Here is a 17,030-nt window from a genome sequence, read left to right as displayed (position 1 = left end):
CGGGTTTGCTCCACAATAGGTGGCGCAGGTTTGTTCTTGCTATTGCTCTGTCCTGTGCTACCCACCATTTGTCGTAGGTGTTGGTAATCCATTCGTTAAGGACCCACATTTGTGCCGCCTCATAATATTTCTTAAAGTGCGGGAGCGCCATTCCTCCGTCCGTCTTGTTCTGCCAGATGTATTTTTTTATGATTTTGGTGAGAGACTTAAAGAATGACGACGGTATTCGTATGGGGAGAGCTTGGAAATAGTACAGTAGTTTGGGGAGTATTGTCATCTTGATGACTGTTATTCTGCTCCACCAAGATATTGCTAGTGGGTTCCATCTGTGCAGATCACTTTGTATGTTTTCTAGGAGTTTCGGATAATTCCCTGTGAAGAGGTTCTTTATCGTGGGTGTCAGAATGACTCCAAGGTATCTCACCCCGTCTTCCGCAGATTGTTAGTGGAGTTCTTTCGTCTTTTTGTAGATCTCTCTTTTGTCCCCCGCCACGACCATCACTGACGATTTCTGCTTGTTAATTTTTAGGCCTGATATTGATCCGAATTCATCTATCTGTTGGATGAGGAGTGGGAGTGTATTGGTTGGTTCTGTAATCGTCATCATCATATCGTCTGCGTATGCCGCTGTCTTGTGGGTTCGTCCTCCCATATCTATTCCCTTTATGTCTGGGGCTGCTCTGATGCTTGCCAATAAAGGTTTGAGGAATATTGCGTATAGAAGTGGTGATAGAGGACAACCCTGTTTGGTGCCCCTTTTTATTCTGATTGGGTCCGAAAGTTCTCCATTCACTGCTATTCTGGCTGCTGGTGAGTTGTAATTGGCTCGAACCATGTTTATGTAATTATTTCCCAAGGCCATTTTTTTTAGCGTCGCGAAGAGCATGGACTGCTCTACTCGGTTGAACGCTTTTTCCACGTCCAATGACAGGATTGCCACTGGAGTTCTTATGATTCCGACTTTCTCTATAAGGTGTACTACTCGTCGTATGTTATCGTGGGTTTTCCTGTTAGGTATTAATCCCGACTGTTCCTGGTTGATTAGTTTGGGGAGCAGGGGTGATGGCCTGTTCGCTAGAATTTTTGTGTAGAGTTTGGCATCTATATTGATTAGGGCTATGGGGCGATAGGAGCTCAGGTTTTCTGGGTCCTTTCCTTTCTTGTGGAAGACTAGTATCTTTGCTTCATTCATTGAGGCCGTGATATTGGACGTCTCCTTAAAGGTGTTGAAAAGATCTGTCAATGTAGGTGTTAATAGATCCACGTAGGTTTTGTAGAAGGCTGCTGTGTAGCCGTCTGGTCCTGGCGCTTTGTTTTTTGGTAGTTCACTGATTGCCCTCGTCACCTCTTCTGATGTTATGGGATTGTCCAGTGCTGCTTGCTCGTCATTTGTTATTGTTGGGAGGGTCATTCCCTGCAGAAAGGCTGCTTGTTTCTCTTCACTCGGTCTCTGTGTTGTGTAGAGTTCCTGATAAAAGTTTCTAAATATCTCTTTAATATCTTTTGTTTGCGTTTTCTTCATTCCTTGTCCATCCTTTAGCGTTTGTATCATTTGGTTTTGTTGTTTGCCTTTTAGTTGTCTTGCTAATAACTTATCTGCCTTATTTGATTTCATCGCGTACCAATGTTTTGTATAGAGAAGTTGCATTTCCGCTCTTTTAGTTCTTAGTAGATCTATCTGACTCTGGACATGGCAATATGCCCTTCTTACTTTCTGCGATGTGCTCTTTGTCATTTCTTCTCTTATTTCTTCCAGTTTTTTCTCTAGTTCACTTTCCCATGTGTATGCTTGCTTGTCTTTTTGTGCCTTCAATGCTATGAATTGTCCGCGTATCACTGCTTTGAGGGCCTCCCAGACCGTGGATGGAGAGACCTCCGGAGTGTCATTCTGGTCTAAGTATTCCACTATCTTTTCTCTGATTGTATCCTTCAGGACCGGATCTTGTAAAATTTCTCTGGGTAGCACCTAGCGCCAGAGGGCGGAGCGTCTCCGTATTTTTGGTAGTGTTATCCATAGTGGGGCATGATCTGACAGTGAAATTTGACATCTTTCGATGTCCTGGTTCTCTCCTATTAGGCTGCCTGTAGCCCAGATATAATCTATTCTGGAGCTTGTGTTGTGCACATGGGAATGATATGTGTATCCCTGTGAAGTTCCTCTGATTCTGCGCCACACATCATCTAGTGCCATCCTAGTCATCACCTGTTTTAATGCTGCCAATGGAGTCCTCTGGTGAGTGTTTTTGGGATCTGAGCAGTCGTCCTTCTGATTCCATGCTAGGTTGAAATCTCCTGTTAGAATCACTTCTCCTTCTGCGAACTGTTCTAGTTTGTTGATCGTGTCTTTTATGAAGCCGTCCTGGCCCGTGTTTGGGGCATATAGAGTTGCTAGGGTAAATTGGCGATATTCTATCCGGGCTTTCACAAACAGGTATCGACCTTGTTTGTCTGCCAGCGTGGCCTTTATTTGTGCATTGAGGTGTGTGGCGAAGGCTATCAAGACTCCTTTCTTTTTCTCTTCATGGTTGGATTGGAGGATTTGGTTGTAGCCTCTTATCCGGATTAGTCCCTTCCTCTTTCTCTGTATATGCGTTTCTTGAAGCGTGATAATATCAAACTTCTCCCTATGTAGGAAGTGTTCGGTTTTTTCCTTTTCACTGGTGTGTTCAGCCCTCTGATGTTGAGTGTTAACATTTTTAGCCCCATTCTTTTGTTTGTGGTTTCGGTGCCCTTTGGTTGTTATCGTGCAGAGTGCAGTCGCGTGCCAGTTTACCGGTGAGTGACTCTGTTTCCCTTTGAACTTTTCCCTCAACTCCCTCTCCTTTCCCCTCCCCCATCCCCCCCAACTTTTTCCCTGAGGAGGGCTCTGGTCCCTATGGTTGCTCGGGCATTCCGCCTTTGCTCCATGCCCTCTAACTTCTCAGGAATACAATTCGCAGGGGATCCTAAACCCTGCTAGAGTTCCAATTTCCACCGGTGTCCCGTGGCTCGGCCGCCATCGTCTGATCACCTGATCTTCTATTGCTTCTTGCCGTTATTATTGTCTCTCCCTCCTACATCGCTTGTTCCCGGTCTACTTCCTAATTGGTTTCCGCTGCACGGGATTGGAGTCTCGTCCTTCGTTTCGTCGTTTGCCATCCCTCCTGGGCTCTTCTTCGTCTCTGCGGGTCTTTATCGAGTGGGGGTTCCGTCTCCTGGTCTGTGTGTCCTAGAATCCGCAGTCCTTCCTTACATGTTGTGATGCGAACTTGCCTTTCCTCCCAAGTGAACAGGAGGCTGAAGGGAAATGTCCATTTATAGCGTATTTGTTTCTCCGTGAGGAATTTAGTGACTTGGTGCATCTCTCTTCTTTTTCTGAGCGTGGATTGGGCTAGATCTTGGAAGAGTTGAATTTCTTTGCCATTCATTCTTATCTGTTCCATTGTCCTGGCTTTCCTGAGGATCTGTTGTTTTTGTGTGTATCGTGTTAGAGCCACCAGAACATCTCTTGGGCGGGATCCTGGTTCTCCGGTTCTTCGTGGGCCTACTCTGTGAATTCTATCTATTTGAATCTCTTCTCCGGAGCTGTCTGAAACTGTGTCTTGGAACACCTGTTGTACTGTGGTGCGTAGGTCCTTGTCCTCTACCATTTCCGCCATGTTCTTGATCCTTATATTTGATCTCCGGGAACTATTTTCCAGATCTTCGCATTGAGATTCTAGTTCTAGTGCCAGGCGTGCTAGGCGCTCTTGCGCTTCCGCTTGTTGGAGTGTTTCATCATCTATGTTTTGGATCGTCCTTTCAAGCTTGTCCGTTCTTTCTTCTAAATTCCCTATGTCCTTTTTCAGTTCCTGAACTGCCTGTCTCATTTCCCCCTTCATGTTTTCAAACTGGACATGTGTGGAGGATATGAATTGGTCTTGAAATTCCTTGAACCAGGTTTTCATATCGTCTTTTGTTGCCATTTCTGCCTCTTCTTCCTGGTCTGAAGCGTTTCCCCCCTTTCTTTTTTGTTTGTTGGTCTGCTTTGTCACTATTTTGTCCACTCACCAGATTTGGGTCAGGTCCTGATCCTGTCTGGGTCTGTTGTTGTGCTCGGATGGAGGCTGTATCCCGTGCCGAGTTCTAGGTTTTGGCATGTGTATGTCCTTATGGGGGGTTCGCCTCCCAACTCGTCGTGCTCTCCTTTTCGGGGTCCAAATATGTACTTGCTTTTCCGTATTCCTCTGACATTTTCTGGGTGCTGCCACTTTTGGGTCGTTCAATTCAGCTACTTTGGTTCTATGTGCCAAATCCCCTCAAGCGCTGGGTCTTGTGTGCCTCTGTGCTCCTTTTGGAGGTACCGGAATGGCCCTTGTGGTGCTCTAGTGGGGGAGGCGCCCCCACCTTACTTGGTTGTGTGCCGTTCTGCGTGCCCCGGGTTCTTGTAGTGACCCCCGGGTTGGATAGAAGTCCCTTGTGTCTGGGCGGGCCCCGGTGTGGCTTTGTGGGTTGCAGGACACTCGAAATCACGGCCTTGCCGGTGCACGTCTTATTTCCGTGCCTTTTGGTGTTGCGGGCTAGGCCCCCAAACGGTGATCGGCAGGGGAGCGGGGGTTGAGGCCTTCTTCCTTGAGCGCGGGCCTTCGTCCGCTCCGGGTGCGTATTTAGAAATGTAGGGCCTCATGCGCCTTCTGGAATGAGCTATTGTTGTTGGGGGTCCCCCCCATTGGCCCGTGTCTTTCCCCCCAGGGGGTGTTCCGGGGGGTGGCTCGGAGTCTAGCAAAGCGGGGGTGGGACTCCGGTGCTTCTATGTCCTTCCCCCCGCCTCGTACCTTTGTGCCGCTTATCCAGCGGCTCTGCTGGGAGTCGCTGCCTTCCCTCTTCTCACTGGCCGGGGCTTCCGTCAGTTTCGTCCTCTCCTGCATGGTCGGCGCCTTCTCCTCTCCGGGCCGCTTCCTGATCTGGAGCCTCTTTTTGGATGGCGCCTGTCCTCGAGCCCTGGTCCGGGCTCCTCTGCGTCCGGCTTCCCTCTGCTGCGTATACGTCTTCTCCCGGCCTCCGCTCGGTTCCGTTTGGATCGCGGTGTCGGTGAGTCCTGTAGTCTTCTCCTTGTGTGGATCAGTACTCCAGGTCCGCAAGGGGGGCACTTTTCCCCGCGGCTCGGGCCTCTCCCGAGTTTTGCGCTGCCGGGTCGAGCCAGAGGCGGGCCTTCGGATCTAAGGGGTCCTTCACGGCGGGATCACAGAGTTAGATTTCTCGGGTTGTGGCTTCCGCCGAGTGTCGGAGGGAGGCTGCACTTCGGTGATCGGTGTCAGGTTTATTGCATTTCTTCTTTGTATTGCGGCCCGAGCTGGGGGACAGAGCTCCGCTCACGCACGCCTACCCGGCTCGGCCACCATCTTGGAATCCATCTCGTACATTTTCAAGAGACGATAGGGACTACAGGGATAACCGGGTATACACCTATCAGCCTAAATATGATGAGGTGTCCAAATCTAGAAGTAGCAGTTTGGCATCCTCACCAGCTAGTTCTGACATAGAAAGCGAAAGTGAGAACCAGTCGAGCCCCTGTCTCTGGGACATTCGACAGGGACCCGACAACATTAGATGCTGAGAGTCCAGAAGTTTCCGAACCTCAGTCAGATGAATCCAATAGTATTCGGCCATCGTCTTTTTTAGAACAAATACGCTGTTTCAAAAAAGGCAAACAGCAATTGCTGCAATGAAAAAAGTTTGGTTTCAAGTCCCACTTGCAACAAGTACTTCAATCCCAGACCCAAATACAGAGGGACAAGGGGTGGTAAACCCAACAGGAGGAAAACGCGCCACCGCTCCAGCGGAGAGTAACTCGTGCATCGTACCAGCAGAATCTCAGGAACCAAAGCAACTAAATTTAATTTGTAACCTGAGTAGCTATCTACTCTCTTCGAGCGAATGTGCTGTACTAAATAAAGGACTTTCCTTTGCACCTTCTGGTTTCAATGAACATGTCCAAATTCAAATTGATCTGTACAAGTTCATACGCAAATTAAAACTCAGAAAATACTTTGCAACCCAAGTGAAATATTACAAGGCCAAACCCACTGTACCCTGCCCATCAGACATTACGTCGCAACTGATGCATAATACACATGTTCTACTGTCTCTGAACTAATGTGAATCAAATCCAATGTTGAATGTGACTGATCTTATGCAGTTATTAGACATACAGCAACAGAATTTGAAAATTAAACAATTATCTGTCAAATCTAAATTTGTTCCAATTTTTCCAAAAGACAACCTAATTGATGCATTTCATCAGGCTGTATCCAACGACATCCACCGCATGGAGGATACTTCCAAAAAACGGAAAAACCAAGAAAACACTCTGTCTACATCCGAACAACTGGCATTACGCAAATTAATGACCATAGATTCACTAATTATTAAAGAAGCGGACAAAGGGGGGAATGTTGTACTCATGGACAAGCAAGATCATATCAGTATGGGACTAGATCACCTCAATTCCCCCGGTTGCTATGACCAACTACCAGCTAACCCCTTACCTCACCTTCGCCAAACAGTAATCTCATTAATCAATGAGTGGCACTCTTTAGGATTAATTACTGATGTAGAAAAACAATTCCTAACTGTAAATGGACCCATCATGTCAACCGCATACTTCCTGCCAAAAATACATAACAATTCACTAAGATTCCCGAAGGCAGGCCGATCCTGAGCGGTGGAGGTGGCATCATGGAACCCATTTCCATTTATATTAATGAATGTCTGTCACCCCTAGTGATCACGATTCCAACTTTCTTATGTGACACTATGCATATTTTGCAAATCCTTTCTGAATTACAAGTCATACCAGGGATGCTGCTGGTTACGCTTGATGTTAAAGCATTATATACTTCAATTAACAACACTCAAGCTATTGCAAGCGTTGACTATATTTACCGCCAACATTCTGCATCCTTTTTTGAACACATCACAATGATCAAAGAAATGTTAACTTGTGCCTTATCTAACAATGTTTTTCTTTTTAGCAACTGTTACTACAAACAGAGAATCGGGGTGGCTATGGGTGCTAGCTATGCCCCGGCACTTGCCAACATTTTTATGCACCACTTCGAGGACAAATATGCACTGCTTGATAATGAGTTTGTTCAATTTATTTATATTTGGAAACGTTATATTGATGACGTGATTCTGATTTGGACAGGTACTGTGGAATGCTTGAATGAATTTGTCAATTACTTGAACCATAATGATTGGGGTATCCAATTCACTTACAAGTGCAGTAGTTCAAGCATTCATTTCTTGGATTTGTCAATTAGTTTGCAGGACAGCGCAATTCTGACTAAAACATTTCGAAAGGCTACTGCAGTCAATGCAATTTTACATGCATTTAGCTGCCATAAAAAGTCTGTCATTACCAACATACTTTTTGCAAGAATGTACATTTTTACGACACAAATTTGAAGTTAGAGGTTACGACCCAGGCACGGTATTGAAAGCTAAACGTACTGCCCAAAGCATGAAGAGGGTTGATCTACTCACACCAAAACAAGGTCTAATTCTAGCCATACTAATGAATTAAAATGTATTATACGCTACAATTCAGATAGCTCTAACTTATATAAAATTGTGTAACGTCATTGCTCCAGCTTGACCAAGAGATAGCACCATGGTTGGATGCGTCTCCGAATTTTATTTACAGCAAGGCAAGCAATCTTAAAAACTTGGTTTCCCCTTCATTTATGCCTAGCCAGCAACCAGCTACAACTTGGCTTAGTCAGAATACTAATCAAGGATTTCACAAATGTGGTAAATGCTCTATGTGTTGCTATGCATTAGAGGTTTCCCAAATTGATTTTGGCAAATTGGGAATTTTTAAAGTGAATGCATTTATCAAGTGTAACTCCAAATTTTGTGTATATTGTATACTCTGTGGTTGTGGTAAATACTACATTGGTAGTACAATTCGCCCTCTTAAAATCAGGATAAGAGGGCATCTATCCACCATTTCAAGTCAAGACTCAAAATATCCCTTGGCCACACATTGGCAAAGAAATCATCAGCTGGACAATAAATCTGAAATTAGGTTTGCTGGCATGGCAAAAGTAACTTTGCCCCAACGTGGCGGCAATTTGACCCTGAAACTAAGACAACTTGAAGCACGGCTAATTTGCCAGTATCGTACTGTATCAATTGGTCTCAACAGTGACCATGAATTTTCGGTGTTCCTTTGAAGTCATACTGTACAAATGCCTTTGCTTTCTTTGTTGCTGTTTGCAATCTGTGCATATATATAATTTCTGTAAAAGAGCTGTATTGTGTGGACAACACTGGTCACTTTGTGTCTGTATTTTGGGGCAATATGCCGTAATTTTACTTATAAAACTAAGGTTATTTGGGATTGGATGCATGGACGCACCGGCCTTCTAGGGGTGCAACTGCTGTAAATGGTACACTCATTCATTTAAACTCTGGCAACTGCAATGCTACTACTTTAGTGTCTCCTTTTTCGTAACCTATTCATTAAGTTAGTTTAACTTTTAAGCTTTCCCTTGATCTCAATCTTAGCCCTTAAGTATAGGTTGTCTATTGATGCGTGCTATTGGATTTGAATATAAGTGCTTACACGCAACTCTACTTCCAATATGGCCACCCTCTTGTGCCGCGCTTCCGGGTTTCAGGTTGGCAGCTAACGACACACGGAATTTGTATTTACAGGAGCGCCGCTAACACGCGCAAGGCTTCTGTCCCTTTCACTACGCGCAGAAACGCTGGTAAGCACAGTCTTTCGCGCATACCCCTGCTGAATTGTTCTAAGCAGGGGCCATACGCATGTGACTGCCTCGTTAATTAGTGTGTTTTAATGAGCCCCAATTAGCACCTAAACACAGTTGTTTGTTTTTGTCTCCCCGTGAATTTTGTGCTGCTTCCATGCTGACCTTCATGCTTGGTACACTTGTCATCTGTAAATAGTGGTTAATTGCAACTGCAACAATATAGGTAGTTTTGCATGCCTGCATTTATTTTATTTCAATCTATATCACCACACGAATCATAGGTAACACATATAATTTCTTATATTTGCAGTGGAGCCGGTGAATGCACCTTGTATATAATTTTTCTAATCGTATTACTTCATAGGTAAGGCTATTCCAGGTAATCACTTTTATGATTTGCACAACAATTAGTTGAATTATAAAGTCTTCAATATATAATGTGTCCCGGGTGTTTTTACTGCGGCATGCTGATATATTATTTCCCCCTTCTCTGTTGCCTTATTAGTTTCCTGTTTCAAGCACCAACAAGGTATTTTACTTTCTTTTTGTTGGATGGGGCAAAATTGCTGGTTAACCATATTGCACAATGGGTGACCATGGTTGTGCATACATGATTGCTCTTAGTACCATAACATTTTTTTATTAATTTTATTTTTATCTTCTGTCTTCTCTCACTATGTGTGTCAATTGACCTCAACGATTGGCTAATTTTATTGCCAATACTCCATATCCTTCTCATGAATGTTCTTAATCAATATGTGGTGTTTATTTAATTATTGGTTATTCTTGTCAATGCATATTGGATTCATTGTGTTGGGTACCTATTACTTCTGTCCGATATCTAATATTATCGTGGCTCCCCCACTGCCCCTTTGGTTGTTTGGGTCTGATTGTTTTGCTACATTTGGTTGGTTACATAAGATTATGTCAAATATGTATACTTGCAAAACTTATGGATATAATTTTGCAGCCTAGAAAAAGAGCATTGAAGCTCGAAACAAGCGTCGGCTATTTTTGGCTGTTTTTGATTTGCATTAAATAATGCTCAATGAGCTTTAATAACTGTGTTTGTGTGCGTAATTAATGGTAGCAAACCTCTTCTTAACAATTCCTTTGACGTAGGCTTCTTGGCTGGGTGACTACAACCTGCTACCATTGCAGCCCCACAACACACCCTATTTCCCGTCAGGGCGCCTAACCTCAACGGTCCACCACTGCCAAAATTTCATAAAATGTTTTGATAGGCATCATATAATACATTTGTACAATTGATCATCCACACAATCGAGGGTAACAGGCATTAGAGGTTGGATGATCACGTTGTTTGATACATGGGTGGGTTATGCAGACATACGTCGGGGTTACTCATGTTGGCCAAGACCTATGGTATGTGACATGCATATTTGTTGGGGCCTGCATGCAGTGTGATTTATGGCATTTACATTTTGTGTGGTATGTGTGATATGTGTCAGGTACGGCATTGCCTTGCTGCAGGCATCTGCATGTGTCTTTGATGTGTCTGACAACTTTGCTGGGAGTGTGTGTGTGTGTTGGGCCATGGCTTGTCTCTTTGAACAGACATATTGGTTGACTTTCATCAGACTCTGCATTACAGTGTTTTCTTAGGACACTCACCTCCATCCGCCTATGTTGTGGCGCCACACTCCATGTCTCTGGCACCTTCTATCCCCTCAATGCCAATCATGCTGGCGCAGATGTCTTCCCATTGGGACAGCTTGATGGGGGAGCCGGCTCCTCCGCCTGTTCCCATTGCCTGGCTCCTGTTTGCAGATAGTATGTTCCGTACTCGCAGCTGCAAGTCGTCCCAATGCTTCCTGCAGTCTTTTATGGTGCATAGGGTGTTCCCGACTCACTTTCCGCCACAAGTGCCCACATCTCTTTTTTTCGAATGATGGCCTCCCTCTTCATGCTGTGTGTGAACACGATCTCAGCATGTTCCTGCAGGGTCCCAGCTAGTCTTCGTTGAAGCGGCCTTGGGCATTGTGGTGTGTTAGATGAAGATTTTCAACAAACAGCAGAGTTCCACAGGTCCTGTGTGCAGAGGATGGCAATGGATTGTGTTTCTAAAGATGGCCGCCGTGCTCCTTCCCGTTCCTGTGCGATGACGCTATTTCAGGTTCTGCTTAGTTACGGTGAAGGTTATTAGCGGTGACCGCTCATAGCGGTCACTGCTAATGCCACATTGGTTCATGCCGGTAGTGCAATCTGCGCTATGCATGATGCCGCTAAGGGCATTTTTCATGCCTTTAACGGCATGGCAGTAATGCCCTTACCGGCATGGCGCAAAGCTTGTGACCGCGAAGTCGTAATAGCCCTCTATTAGCAGGCTATTGACTACACGGACACGCTATTTGCGCCATGCCGGTAAGGACCGTTGCTTACCTCCAACCTCGGAATAACCCCCATTGTCATGTTAAGTTTTGTCATCAAGTCACGCCCTAATATGTTAACTGGTGTCTGTCGAGAATACAATAGTGGCATAGACACGTTATGTTCCCCTATTGATATTGGTCATTCATCAGTAAAAGGAAATAAACTCATAGCCCCAGAGAATCCCTGCATATTCATGGCAATGCCAGACATTGGGTACTTTCCGTCTCAAACACAGAAACGAGTCGCTCCAGTGTCTTCAAGGAATGAAAATGTCTTGCCTCCTATCGTTACCCTGAGCCTTGGTTCCTCTGGGAGGTCTGGTGTCACTGATAGTACTGAACACATCAAGTCACTCTGTGGGATTTCATATTGTGGATATAAATTCATCCCTGTACCGTGTAAGGATTTCCTACCACCACTGCGTTCACATTCCCTATCCTGGGTGAAGGTGTTTGTGGGGCTCCTGTATTCGCATTCCATTGTGGCATTGTTGCCTGTTGTGATGAGGTATACTGTTTAGTTTGTAATTCTTGTGTTTGCATAGGCGCTTGCTGTGGTTGCCATTGTGGCGACTGTGATTTCAGCTGAACTTGCTGAGTTGCTGTATTTGCATCACACGTGTCTGATACAGCGTTTGATCTCAGGCATAATACTCAAGTGGTCCTATACTATACTGTGGAGAATAGCTCATTCCCGGCTTGCCAGTTTTGCTGCATCCCCCCTCTACTTCGACATGTGCGGAACACATGTCCCATTCTCCCAAGTCCAGCATTGTCTTCCATTAAATCCTTCTCCCCCTTGAAGGGTTTGAAGTCTGCCTCTTTGTCCTCTAGGTCCATTCCCTCTACCATGTGGCCAGAAAATGTACCCACCCTGATCTACTGGGTACCCTACATACATTGATTGGCTGTGTATGCTGTAACTCTTGTGTAACCACTCCTTCACTGCTTGTCAATACTGTTCCTTCTATGGCGAATTTCAGAAAAACTCTGAACTAACGTTGCTTTCACAAGCTTCCTATTCTCAGCTTTTTTCTTATTTTTCTCTTGTAACAATCCAAAATGATGTACCTTAGTCAACTGTATTTCTGTCCATGGCTTCTCTTCCATCCCTGTTTTTTCATCAGCCTCTGCACTGGCGCAGGCAGCCCCTGACATCAAATATGATGAAATAATGCTACTGTCTTATTCCATGGTTCCATCATCTCAAAACGCCAATGTTCTCGAAACTCTTGAATATAAGCAACAGGATCTTCGTTCTCTCCCATTTTCCTGGTCATAATCGCAACCATGTCTTACATATCAGGATACTGTAACCTAAGTGCCCTCCATACGTCTACTCTGCAATTATTAAATGGCGCCCCATCGTGGGTTGTGTTTTGTGCTGTCACACTCGCATATCCCACTCCAAAAGTCGTCAGCTCTCTCCCCTAGTATATCTGCTAGTAGGCCTTTTATGTCACCCACTGCTAATGCCATACCCGCTGTCATTCTTTCATTTACCTGCTGCTGCGGTCAAATTGGGTAATTTGCATTACAAATTAGCTTTATCCATCTCTGGCCATGGTATATATTGTGGTCGTCCTCCCCCTTTCTCTAATAACGTGAATTGTGTGATTCCTGTTCTACAATCATATCCACCTATGCTCCTAGTCTTCCAAGTAGGGCTAGTTTCACCTGTTCGTCTTGGTAATGACCTCAATCTACTTACATAAAGTGGGGACATTTCCCCTACACTTTGTGATCATCCTTGTGGCCATTCGGGATATGATATAGGCTCTGGTGTTTTTATTTCTGGTTCTTCTAAATCTGACCCCTTTGCCCCTTTTTCTACATCTAGATCTATTAAAGAGCCACACGTGACCTCAACCCACGCTTTCTTCATCTGACATTATTATACCCAAGCTGGTATGGCTGTTATCCATTTCCTTGTCATCAAGATCTAGTCTGCTTAGGGACAGCGCTCCATGCTTGTCCATCATTATGTCATCCAACCTATCTCTTGTTTCTCTTGGTTGAGATCCTTTGATACTCCCTCTGGTCTCGTAGCCATCTTTTCCCCTCATCTGTCTGTATAATTTCACAATCCTTTTCCCTATACCTTCTGATTCATGCTCATCAGCCCATGTCAGTGATCTAGGTATGTCATGCATCTCCCTGCTGGGCTGTTGCGACCTTTTCTCTTCTTCCCATAATTCTCACTCTCCAACTGGTATTGCACATCTGTTAATGATGTGATCTATTTCATTTTCCCTTTGCCTGCTACTTTTTATCATTCCTTTTGTTCTTCCTCCTTACGTCTTCTCATCTCCCTCTTCTCTTCTCCTTTGCACCCTTCTTCTAATCTCTATAATCTCTGTGTTTCCATTTCCTCACGTTTCTTTTTCTCCCCATCTTTTCTCTCCTTCTCTTTTAGCTGCTCTTCATACCTTCTTTGTTCTTCCTATCACTTCCTCTCTTTTTCCTTCTCATCTTTATATGGCCTTTCTCGTTCTTTTTCCTTTCCTTCCTGTTCCGCTCTTTCTTCTCCTTTTTAAATTTGTCGATACCTTTTCCGTATAATTGAAGTAATATTTGTCCTCCCATCCACTAATTCTGTACAAGTGTAATTTCACTGGCTTTGTCTTTATCTCCTTTTTGTCTCTTGGTCTTTTCTTCTATCTCTATCAATCTATCCCTTCTCTCCTTATGCTCCCCACTTTTACTATGTCTGAACATGTATTCACATTCTTTAGTCTTAGTTTCTTCCATACTATCTTCACTGCTATAAGCGGTGGGTGCATATATCGGATTAATATACCTCAATCATGCTTTTAACTCCTTTAAAGCATAGGATCCCTGTTTCTCAGTGTCTGTACTCTGTGAGAACCCTGAAGGTACGCTCACATCTACTCCCCATAGATCTTCTGTTCAGGTGGCCAGGGAAGAGCCATCACGTTTGGATCCCAACCCTCGGGGTGGACAAGCGAAGGAGGATCACCTCACCTAAGTGGAGGGTCCTTGGGGATTGAAGAGAGGGTGCCCAAATGCGAGACATGGTATCCCCCCTTTCCTCTTATTGACCTATCCTTACCTCCCATAGCCTTTATGGGCTATTGCCAATATCATCCCATGTTCCCCTGTAGTTTTCCTTTAAGTACTGAGAAGAAGAAAAAACAACTAGGAGAAGTGAAGAGTTCCTATTACAAACACCACTCTGGTACTGGGACGAATTTGAGTGGTCTGGAGGCATGTAGTAATACTGATCCGCCATGTCACACTAATAGTCTTAAGAAGAGTCAGGCAATTGAGTATACCTCGTTTCACCTGCAGCCTGTTAGTAGAAGAGAACAGTATAAAAGGTGGAAATTAGAAGCACCTGAGCGATGCAGTCGCAGAAAGAACAGAGAACCGAGGAGTTTCTATGCTGAGAAGCGAGAAGCTGAAATGCTGAGACGCCGACTGAGATTCAGAGAGTCTTGCTGAGATGACTGCACAGGACTGGGAACCCTTGTGAGGGAAGGCATACAACAGGCAGTGCCAGGGTGCAGAGGCTGAGCCAAGCACAAAGGCCGGCATGTGCTGAGTGAGTACCCGTCGAACTGGCGAGTTTGTTTTGCCGCTTGGGGTGAAGCCGCCGAACGGAACTACATAGACCTGGCAAGTGTCAGGAAACAATAGGCATGCCAGGTGGCTACAAAGGGACTATGGAAATAGTAACGGACCATGGAAGAAATGCAAAATAGAATTTATTGAATACCGTACCGAATGAAAGGTGTCATTTAACACACACACAACTTAAAACTGCATTTATGGAATGCCGAATTAAATGAAAGATGCTACACAACTTAAAACTGTATTTTTGAATACAGAACCAAATGAAAGGTGCTGCACAACTTAAAACTGCATTTATTGAATACCAAAGCAAATGAAAGATGTTATCCTGACAAATACAATGCAACATTACATTTATTGAATATTGGGTGACAGGAAAGTCGTGGTTTGATTGAAACCAAGTGAATGCTGTAATTGTGAAGAATTGAATGAAAAGAAAGTTGTTTCTTTATCAGACTATTAAATGCTAAAGACTGCATCAAGATTCTGGGGCAATCAAGTGTATCAAGTAACCACTGCCAGAAAAATACCTTAAGATGAATGTGCAAGACATATAAAGGACATTGAAGCGTTGTCTTAGATATTACTGAACAACCACCTTTGGGGAAACATATGGTCATATGACCTGTGAAGGGTGGTCCATGTGGTCTGACAACTGCACCTAGAACAGGAAGTTTCCTAAACACTGATATTGCCAATATCAAGAGTCAAATTACATACAAGGCATGTAGTTGCTGGTTGCCCGACCTGTAGTGGGTGGACTGTATCATCTGACAATTGACCCCAGATCAGAAACCATTAAATATTGTAAAAGCAGCAAATACGTGGGTGTCCTTGGTGAAGCTAACCAAGGGAAGAGTCCAGTGGAGCATGTATTCTTTTGTAAACTTGTGAACAGAGAAAACAAGTTAACTGCTCAGTATAAATCTTGGGGCAGAAAACCCTGAGAACCAAAGAACTGGAGAGTGTTTATCTTGAGTCAGGGAATGAACTTGGTTACATTTAAACTTGGAGAAGGAAAACCCAAGGCCCTCTTTTTATGCGAACTGTGATACCAGTGAATCTACAGAACGTAACTTCAGAACGTGATCAAACCTCTTTGAAACAAAGTTACATTGGAACTTTATTGAACTTGAACACTTATATTTGATTGAGAACATTTCCACACTAGATATTGTTGTAGTTGTGAGGACCAGCATTGGTTTTGACACATACAGACATTTGATTTGGACTTGTAGACACAGACTTTCCTTAGATTTATTTATGCAGGAAAAGTCCCAACATAGCATTGGTTTAGTTAGGCGTTAGACCTTCCTGATCATTAATAAAGTTTTGTTTAGAAATATACCTCTGTTGTCTGTGTTATTTCTCTTGATACCATTCCTGTCTCACATCACTTATCTTCGGAAGGAGAAAGAGGAGCCAAGGGCATTTGCCCTTTCCCTCATGTTGATTAAGCATCCACTCCCTCTCGGGTGGGTCTTCTCTTTCACTCTGATACATTTTCCATAGCTCTAGAATAGCTAACCTTTTTGTAGCTTCTTCCCTGTTACCGTGAGAAACCTGAAGGTACTCTAACATCTACACCCCATGGATCTTCTGTTCAGGTGGCCAGGGAAGGGCCATCGCTTCTGGATCGCGACCTTTGGGGAAGACTAGTAAGGAGGATCATCTGGCCAGAGGGTTCTAGGGGATTGGAGAGAGGTTACCAGAAGGCAAAACACGTTATCCCCCCTTTCCTGGAATTAAGTTATCCAACCCTCCCTCAGTCCTTGGGGGATATTGTTGTTCATATCCTAATGTCCCCCCTGAAGTTATCCAAAGTACTGTGACTAAGATGCCCCAAATAACAGTACAGGCTTCCTATAGAAAACGCCACTGTAGTACTGGGATGAAGAAGAGCTGTTTTGATGCCTACAGGGCTGAAAGTCAGGCATGTCCTGTTAATTGGATTGATTCTGGTTAAGCAACTGAGCTCGAGACTGCACATCTGCAGCCTGTTAGATGTATAAAAGGTTGGAGCTCACAAACATCAAGGAGAGCGAGAAAGGAGGGTGTGAGAAGCCTGTGCGAGGAGAGAGCAGCAGGGGAGCCACCACAGCCCGCCGGAAACAGGAGGAGAACGGGACGCCAAGACGCTGAAGTATGGCAGAGTGAGCGAAGCTGTCATTGCGTGGCAAGGGAGACGTGTCTCCAAGGAGCGGAGAAGAGTATTGTGGAAGGTACTGGTCACTTTGCTGTGGCCAAGAACTGCTTGTTCCCCTGAATGGCAGCGGTATCTAAGGGGCATGCGATGAGACCC

This window comes from Ambystoma mexicanum, chromosome 2p (assembly GCF_040938575.1).
Source record: "Ambystoma mexicanum isolate Mex_15411 chromosome 2p, UKY_AmexF1_1, whole genome shotgun sequence".
In the NCBI taxonomy this organism is placed as follows: Eukaryota; Metazoa; Chordata; class Amphibia; order Caudata; family Ambystomatidae; genus Ambystoma; species Ambystoma mexicanum.
The sequence above is the reverse complement of the archived record's forward strand: the minus strand, read 5'-3'. Positions refer to the sequence as shown.